Source organism: Benincasa hispida, chromosome 3 (assembly GCF_009727055.1).
Source record: "Benincasa hispida cultivar B227 chromosome 3, ASM972705v1, whole genome shotgun sequence".
Classification (NCBI taxonomy): Eukaryota; Viridiplantae; Streptophyta; class Magnoliopsida; order Cucurbitales; family Cucurbitaceae; genus Benincasa; species Benincasa hispida.
The window spans coordinates 35,831,170-35,841,452 of NC_052351.1; the positions used below are offsets into that span (position 1 = coordinate 35,831,170).

The following is a 10,283-nucleotide window of genomic DNA, read 5'->3' on the forward strand; positions in this document are numbered from 1 at the left end:
TTTAATAGTGTAGGAACCAGTTTTATGAAAATTGCACACACTATGTGATCTAAAATTTCAATGTTAAGAGGCAACCTCTTTATAATCTCAACATCTTCCTCATAAATAGCGTTTGTCAGCTAGATATATATATAGTTCCATTCACCACGATACCTCAATCCTTCACCTAGGAAATCTCCAACCTAGACCAAACTTCTCCATAAACAAAGGTGAATGGATTTTCAAAGATATGACAGAAATTAAGGAAACCCAACATTAGATTTAGTAGGTGTATAGGTATTTGATTTCCCTTATATATAATCCTTCAAGCTTCTAAAAAGGATGTATACTCTTTCACACGTGAGGCTTAATAAATTTTGATGTCATGTTCAAAAAGAGAAGTTTGATATAAAAATAAAAGTGGCCATATTCATAACATTGTGCGAAATGCTTAGCATATGGTACATGTTAATCTAAGCATAACTCAATTAGTTAAGATATTGTATACCTTTAAATTCTCATTTTCATATGTGGTTGAGAGAAAAATAAACAATATCGACAGTTAATTAAAAGAAATGAGTGAGAATTTAGTCGATAATTAAATTTGAAATATTTATTAAAATGATGCAAACAAATTGGAGATATTTACTACTATTTTTGTTTGTAGATAAATTATATGTATTTTATTTATTTTTTTCATCCTTTCTTTAAGAGCAATAGGCTGCGCCTAACTCTCGTGCTCTCAACATCTCTATAAAAAAAAAAAAAAAATTGCATTGTATGTCAAATACATTTTAAGAAACCAAAGTCATGACTTCAACTACTTTGTAATTGCAAATGTGGCAATCACATAACAATCAGATAGCAATAACATAGAAAGATAGCAATCACATAACAATCAAATTTTTAGACAAAAGTTTTTTTTGACATGTTTGTAAAAAAGCAAAATCTAAGGACACGCAATTTTCAATTTTTTTTAATTAAAATTACAATTGTCCCTAAAAAAGATTAGGAAAAAAAAATATTTTTTAAAAAAATAAAAATATCTATGACATTTTATTGAACTATACTTGAAATGCATTGAGATGGATAGATATAAGGAAGCACCAAGTTGGTTTTTCAAACCCATTAAAGTTTTACATGCTCTGAAATTTCACTTTCCAGTATTAGATTAGTATGCCGTTTATATCATATGTCTTGGTTTCCAGAATCAACTAAATTACAAATCTAAACAATAGAGATGACTTTATGAAACTCTTCCTTCAATATCCGAATATTTTGTTTTGGAGTAGAGTAGACTCGTGACATGGACTCCTGTTGGTCCATACATTGCCATTTGAAATACTAAAATTTTGGATAAGACACCAAGGACTAGGAGTATTCATACTAGTCGTTGTTTACAAAAAGCTTCAGCCGACGGCCAACATTCTTAACGTTTCATCCATGGCCGACGACAAGAAACTCCATATAGTAATGTTCCCATGGCTCGCTTTTGGGCAAATGATTCCTTTTCTTGAACTCGTCAAAACTCATTGCTGAAAAGGGTCCACCGTGTCTCCTTCGTTAACATGGACAGTTGCCCCCCCCAAACTCCCTCCCCATTTATCTCCTTTTCTCAACTTTGTCAAAATTCCTCTTCCTCAAGTCCACAATCTGCCCCCAAACGCAGAGGCCACCATTGATCTCCCTTATGACAAAGTTCAGTTTCTCAAGGAGGCCTTCCATACCCTCAGACAACCCCTTTTTGACTTTCTTCGAACTTCCGATGTAGATTGGATCTTATACATCTTTGCTCCCTATTGGATCGGTCAAGAGATCGGACCCAATCTCCGGATTAAGACAGCTTTTTTTAGTATTTTCATTCCCGAAACTCTAGCATTTGTTGGTCCTATGTCAGGGGACCATCGGAAGAATATCGAGGATTTCACTATTCCTCCCGACTGGATCCCCTTCCCCACCACTGTAGCATTTCGTCACTTCGAAGTTAAGAAGAATTTTTACGCTGTAACTGGTATTACCACCGTAGTTCTGATTTTGTCACTTCTCACTACGCGGTTTTTGTTAGACATATTTTAAATAATAATATGTATAATTAAAATATAGACAATTTACGTGGATTAATATTTTATCACATTATTATTTTATTAAATTGGATCATATTATATAATCTAATTAATTAAAACTTAGATTCCTAATTGAGTATATACTTAATGGTAGAAGTTCATTAGATAATTAGGGTTTAATGGGAAGAGTCCTTAAGGCTATGGTCCCATTAGAGTTTTGATTGAAGAAGATTATAGTCATATTAAAGTCATCGTCATCGTGAGGCTGTGATCAATCTCTCAATGAAATTCTTGACAATTTAGTAGAACTTAATTTTCATATTAGATTGTCGGTTTATATTCGTTTACCATTCATCTTGATTCAATTTTTTTGTTAAGATAATTAAAGAATGTAAAGAATTTAAAAAAAAAAAACTGTTGCACACGAACATGGTATTACCGACGATGTTAATTTTTATTTTTGCCAAGACGCAAGGTTGAGCGGCGATTATATATAGGCAGAAGAATGCGACTTATGTGCAATGAATTTGGTGATTCTCTCAAAAAAGTAATCAAGTTTCAGTGGCCAAAAAAAAAAAAACAAAAATTAGAGCATATGTGTTCTTCGGTTTTGTGGGTTTCAATCGGGGAAAACAAAAAAACACATGGTCTAAAAGCATTTTTTTAAGTATCATTGAATTACGTCAATGGAATCTGACAAATGAATACCGTGTCGACTACTGTTTGGAAATTAAAATTTGCGACAGAGAAGAGAATAATTTTATGAATTTTTTGCCCACATTTCTTATTGATTTTGCCGGTGATTCTTGATCTTGATTGTTGATAATGGATTGAATTTAAATCTAGTTTTAAATTAATAAATTTATGAATTTGAATCTAAAGTTTAAGTGATGATTCAAATTTAAAACTAGATTAATCATATTGTGAGTTAGGAATAAATTTGATTAATCATGTTCTGGATTCAAGTGTAAATTAATCATTTGTGAATTTAAGTTTAAATTTGATTAATCGTATTGTGGATTCAAGATTAATGGATCATGTTGTGGATTAAAATTTAAACTTGATTGATATTTTGGTGAATTTAAATTTAAATTTCATTAATTTGATTGATAATGTGGTAAATTTAAATTTAAATTTGATTGAATTTTGTTGAATTAAATTCAAATTTGATTGATGATCTTTGGTGATACTCACATATATTTATGTTGTTGTAATTGTATTATGTGTATGCAATTATTGGGTGAATTTTGGTAAAGACTATATGTGTTCTTCTTCTATTCTTTTTGTACAATATTATTATTATATTATTGTGTCTTATATTTTGAATTGAATTGGTCAAAATAATATGTTACCAAAGTAGCTCTGTTTTCTAGATTAATTTAATTATGAAATATTAAGATGTGCATATTCATGAGTCGGTCCAAAGAAAAGCTATTTTTTGACAGAGTTTATTGTCACTATTTTGATTACTGCACTGAAAGTACTATTTACAGTTGGTATTTTTGCCCAAAGGTTGAACATCAATGTTGTGCTAGGTATCTTGTTATAGGGCCCACTACATATGTGAAATTATTTTGTTATATTTTAATTGTGAGTATATGTTTAATTGTTTATTGTTTTAGTTCGTTTTACTCAAATATTTGGAAATTTGAATTCAATCCCTAAGTTGAATGGATCAAACTTCAAGATTTGGAATGAAAGCCTAGAGATACTTATCGGGTGTATGGATTTGGACCTTGCATTAAAGACCAATAAACCTACTTCTACTAAGGAATAACCGAATACGACTAATATAGAGAAGTGAGAATGGTCAAATCGCATGTGTCTGATGATCATTAAGCACTCTATCCCGAAGTCTTTTCGGAGCTCTATCACGAAAATTGAAAATGCCAATAAGTTTTTTTGCTCAAATTGAGAAAAATTTTGGAGAAAAATTTTGTGAAAAAATGAAAAAGGGGAAGCAAGTAGTCTTTTGACATCTTTAACTTCCATGAGGTATAAGCGCAATGGAATCACAAGGAAGTACATTACGGAAATATCCAATCTCACAGGTAAACTAAAGACACTTGATATTGGGATAAATGAAAATTCACTCATACATTTGGTACGTATCTCTCTTCATACACAATTCACTCAGTTTAAGATAAGCTATAATACTCATAATGATAATGGAGTATTAATGAGTTTATCTCACAATGTGTGCAAAACGAAGATGGTATTAAAAGATAAATGACAGGAAGTGCTCATTTGGCAACTGACTTTCGTGATAAGAAGAAAAGAAAATCTACGAATTCTATAGAAGGGACATCTCAACAGAATAAGAGCAAGAACTAGACTATTGAAAATCTTTATTTTCTACAAAAAAAGGAAGATCACTTCAAGGAAGATTGTCTCAAGTACGCTAAATGATGTGTAAAGAAGGGAAACTTCTTACTTTGGTTTGTTCTGAAGTTAATTTAGCTTTTGTACCTATAGATACTTGATGGGTAGACTCTGGTGCTACTACTCGTATAAGTATATCAATGCAAGGTTGCCTGTGGAGCTGGCCAACAAATGATGCTGAAAGATTCATCTATGTGGACAATGGCAAAACGAAATTTTTTATTACGTTTAAAAACCGGTTGTTATTTAGATTTGAATGAAACTTTTGTTGTACCGTCATTTAGATAGAATTTAGTTTCTATTTCTAGTTTAAACAAGTTTGGTTTTTCTTATTCTTTTGGAAATAATAAAGTTAGTCTTTTTCAAGATTCCAAGCTTATTGGTACCGATTCTTTAACTGATCATCTATATATGCTTGATTCTTTTGCTTCATTTAACAAGATCCTATTATCTAATTCATATGATACAAAGCGTAAATTAAATGAGAATTCCGCTACGTTATGACACATGTGTTTAGGTCATATCTCTAAACAAAGAATTCAGAGACTTGTGTCAGATGGAATTCTTGATTCCCTTGATTTAAATAACTTCGACGTTTGTGTGGAATGTATTAAGGGAAAATAGATAAACATAAGAAAATTAGGTGCCAACAGATGCTCAGATATCTTAGAACTAATACATACAAACATTTGTGGTCCATTTCAAGAAGCACCTACGGCTTCTTAGAATGGACAACAATATTGTATTATGTTCATAGACGATTATTAACGATATAGATACCTATATTTAATTTATGAGAAGTCTTAATCTTTGGACGTTTTCAAGTCTTTCAAAGCTAAAGTTGAACTTCAACTTGGAAAGAAAACTAAGGTTGTCAAATTTAATCGTGATGGTGAATGCTATGGTAGATATGATGGATCAAGTGAACAACGTCCAAGATCATTTGCCAAAAATCTAGAGGAATGCGAAATCGTCCCGCAATACACTGTGTCGGGCAAATCCAGCGTGAATGGTGTGGTGGAAATGCGAAATAGAACACTTAAGGATATGGTAAAAAGTATAATTAGTCATTCTTCTTTACTAGAATGTCTCTAGGGTAAGGCACTAAAGACTGCAGCATATATCCTTAATAGGGTATATAGTAAAGCAGTAGCTAAAACCCCTTATGAGTAGTGGAAAAGGAAAAAGCCTAGTATTAGGCATCTTCATATCTGGGATTGTCCAGCTAAGGCTAGGCCTTACAGGCCTAATGAAAGAAAATCGAACTTAAGAACTATTAGTGGCTATTTTATTGGATATCATGAGCGCTTTCGAGGTTTCAAGTTTTATGATCCTACTTCTAGATCAATATTTGAGACAGAAAATGCTAGATTCCTTGAAGATGTTGAATTTAGGGGGAAGATAACATAAAGAAAATTGTCTTTGAAGAAGAATTAGTTTATTTTCCTAATGTGATTATAAATGATATTCAGGCTCCAATTCCCGACTTCACTATTGAACCAATTATAGAACAAGACAACGTTGAAGTTCCCATTGTTGAACTTGAAGTTCAAACTCAACAACTTCAAGAAGCGCAACTAAGCAGATCCACTAGACAAAGAAGAAATGCAATTCCTGAAGATTATATTGTATTTCTTCAAGAACATCAGAATGATGTGGGCATAATTGAAGATGATCCAATCAACTTCCAACAAGCTCTACAAAATTCTAACTCTCAAAAGTGGATAAATGCTATAAAAGGGAAAATAAAATCCATAAAAGAAAATGACATTTGGGAACTTGTTGAACTTCCATCAAGATTGAAACACATAGGTTGTAAATGAATATTTAAAACTAAAAGGGATTCACACGGCAATATCGAAAGATATAAGACTCGTCTTGTTGCAAAGGATTTTACTCAAAAGGAAGGTATTAATTACAAAGGGACTTTCTATCCGCTTTCATCAAAGACACTTTTAGGGTAATCATGACACTGAAAGCTTACTTTGATTTAAAGCTACACCAAATGGATATAAAAACTGTGTTTCTCAAAGGGAACATTGATAAGACGATTTATATGGCGCAATCAGAAAAGTTTGTGTCTGGTAATTCAAAGTCTATGATGTTCAAATTGAAGAAATACATCTATTGTCTCAAGCAAACCTCTTGTCAATGGTATAAAAAATTCCATGAAGTAACTAACTCCTTTGGTTTTAAGTTGAATATAGTGGAAGATTGTGTTTATCACAAGTTTAGTTGGAATAAATCTATCTTTCTGGTGTTATATGTCGATGACATATTCATAGCAAGTAATGATGCAGGTTTATTGCATGATATTAAGAGGTTTCTCAAAAAGAATATTGAGATGAAAGAACTTAGTGATGTTTCTTTTGTATTAGAAATTGAAATACTTCGAGATCGTTCTCAAGGTATTTTGAAATTGTCACAAAAGAACTACAGTGAAAAGATTTTGAGTAGATTTGGTATGAAAGATTGTGTACTAGAAGATACCCCGGTTGCTAAAGGTAATAAATTTCATTTAGGTCCATGTCCCAAAACTGTACTCGAGACTAAGGAGAGATTCAGAAGGTTCCTTATGCATCGACTGTCGGAAGTCTAATGTACGCTCAAGTATGTAAGCATCCATAATTGGAGTGTTAAGTAGATATTGAGCAACCCGAGGATGGATCATTGGAAAGTAGGCAAACGGGTCATGAGATATTTACAGAGAACAAAAGATTATATGTTCACTTATTGGAGATCAGAAGTCTTGGAGTGTTGGTATTGATGTCCTAATTCTCCCAGAGTCTCATAGTTTTCAATCTATGCACATTGTTATGAATAAAATAAGAGTTATTTTATTTTGGCATTTACTCATATCCAATAAACAAAGCTCCATAGTTATTGTATGTAAACTTAAGCATGTATATGAGATATACAAGTGGATCATGCCTTAAGCGATAACCTAAATAGGTCTGTAGTATAAGAAATAAGGAGGGATACCTGATCCTGGTGACACTATAGATACGATCTGTTTTGTAGAGGTTTGCAAGTGTTATGAACTACTAGAGATGGTAGATCCTGACCATTCATGTGGAGACATGTGAGTGGGGGTGTTCTATACAAAGAGTTTATATAAGATCGGACCACGAAATGACTAGTCTCTGTATATAACGCCGCTGATACTGGAGACTTACATCTCACCTAAACGACCATAGGTGACATGATCTCAATCCTAAGAGTTTTGGAAATCTTGCCTTTGAAAGCGATCCTTTGATTAGTATGGGTGAGAATGGCCAGATTGCCAACTCAACATGCCTACCTTTTTGGGGACTTGTCTGATTTGGGAGCTGGGAACTCAGTTACACAATATGCCAAACGGATTATGAGGTATTTACAAAGAACAAACGATTATATGTTCACTTATCGAAGATCAGAAGTCTTGTAGATCATTGGGTATTTTGATTCCGATTATGCTGGATGCGAAGACACTTGGCGATCCACTTCAGGCTATATCTTCATGTTGGCTGAAGAAGTTGTATTCTGGAAAAGTGTTAAACAAATTCTTATGGCTTCTTCTACCATGGTCACGGAGTTTATAACATGTTATGAGGCATCCAATCATGGGATATGGTTGTGAAATTTTTCCACTGGGTTGCCAATAGTGGTTGACATAGAAAGGCCACTAAAATTATTTTGTGACAATAAATTGGCAGAAATGTATTCTAATAACAACAAAAGTAATACAAAGTCAAAACATGTAGATGTGAAGTTTTTGGTTGTTAAAGAAAGAGTTCAAAATGGTCAAGTTTTGATAGAATACATAGGAACGGACGCGTTGGTGGCAGATCCATTTACTAAAGGTTTATCACCTAAAGTTTTTCATGAGCATGTTGCTCACATGGGTGTTAGTCACTTTTCTAATTCCATGGTTTAGTGGGAGTTGTTATTGAGGATGTTCTTTGACCTTATTTTTTTTTTTTTTTTTATATATAGAATAAAGTTGATGATTTATGTTTTATTATCTGAACTTGTTTATCATGCATTGGTTTAGTAAATGCGATTTAGCATAAAGTTCTTAATAATGATCTCACTATGGAATTTGGACCAGTTGGAAATAGGCATGATCTAGATCACTTTGCATGTAGTTTCCATATTATCCATTCATACTTGATTTATGTCATTGGATGTATTGGAATTGGTGATCAAGGAAGTTTTAGTTATGAGGGTAGTGACGTAAGTTGCCTTGATTCCGAGCTAATACAGGAGATGAACCAGATTGAACTAAAGGGGACTTCGATTATTGAGATAATTTGTTTATGCACGCTTAAGGTTGATGTGATTTAAATACATTAGGTACACAAACATAGCCTAAGTGGGAGATTGTTAAACGTATTTTAAATAATAATACGTATAATTAAAGTATGGACTATGTATGTGGATTAATATTTTAACACTTGGGTTATTGTATGAGATTGGGCCCTATTGTGTGTTCTAATTAATTAAGACCTAGATTTATAATTGAGTATGCATTTAATAGTAGAAGTTTATTTTTAGTTAATTAGGATTTAATGAAAACCTAGTATATAAAGAGAGTTTAGGACTACGGTCCTCAGTATATCAAAACTATAAGTATTCAGTCTTTCTTGAATCCCATTTAGATAGATCTCACTAAAGGCATTGGAGTTTTGGTTGAGAAAGACAATAGTCATCTTAAGTCATCATCTATCATCAATCTCTCAATAAAATTTGATATGTTAATTACTCTTGGCAATTTGAGGTTAATCTATTCAATATAGATTTAAAGCAATTGTGCCTATAGTTCTGAGAGCTTGCCCTGAATTTGGACATGAGTGGATTCAACTGCTTAGAGATTTATACGGTAAGACCATTTTTCCGATTGGCCAACTTCCAACGTCAGAGTACGATTCTGGGGATGAAAATCCATTATGGCAGTCGATTAAAGAATGGCTCGACAAACAGCCCAAAGCTTTTGTTGTCTACGTGGCATTTGATAGTGAGGCTAACCCTAGTCTGCATGAACTGATAGAGATTGCTTTTGGGTTGGAAAAATCAGAACAGAACTGCCATTCTTTTGGGTTTTGAGGACACGGGCAGGACTGTCCGACCCAGATTTGATTGAGTTACCTGAAGGGTTTAAGGAACGAACCAAAGGACGGGGTGCTGTGTGCACCATTCGGGCGCCCCAAATGAAAATATTGGGGTATGAATCAGTGGGTGGTTTTTTGATGCACTCTGGTTAGAGCTCTCTTGTAGAAGAATTTCAGAGTGAAAAAGCTCTGGTATTATTGCCCTTTCTAGTGGACCAAGGAATCATTGGGAGATTGTTAGAAAAGAAGAAGATGGTTATTATGTTCCAAAGAATCAATTGGATGGTTCATTTACAAGGGACTCAGTGAAGGAATCATTGAAGTTGGTAATGGTGGAGGATGAAGGTAAGATTTACAGAGAGAGAATAAAAGAGATGAAGGATTTTTTGTGAAAAAAGAAAGAGACAAGAGGTTAATCAATCAGTTTCTAACTATTTGGAGACCCATAAAAATGTTGATGAGACTCTTTACGATATTTGAATATTGGAGTGTAAGCAATCTTCATTCTTCACATTAGTTGGTTTTATGAATAATAATAGTTGAGTTCATATAAGCTACACACCTACTTCAGTTTTCGCATTTCAAATTATGTTCGAACAATTAAGTAGTTGGGTTAAATGCAACTGTCAATATTTTAAGCATAGTGGTCTGCATTTATTTATTTATTATTATTATTAAGTCTAACTCAGTCTCGAGAAATGTGTTTCGTGGAGTTGAATTTGAGTTGGAATTGATTTGATGCGATGTGGTTCGATCTCTAATATTTGAT

At 33.0% G+C, this 10,283-nt stretch overlaps 1 pseudogene; it reads left to right on the forward strand.

Moving 5' to 3' along the window:
* Positions 1-1,422: 1,422 nt before the first annotated feature.
* Positions 1,423-9,994, forward strand: LOC120073548 (annotated as a pseudogene).
* Positions 9,995-10,283: the final 289 nt, after the last annotated feature.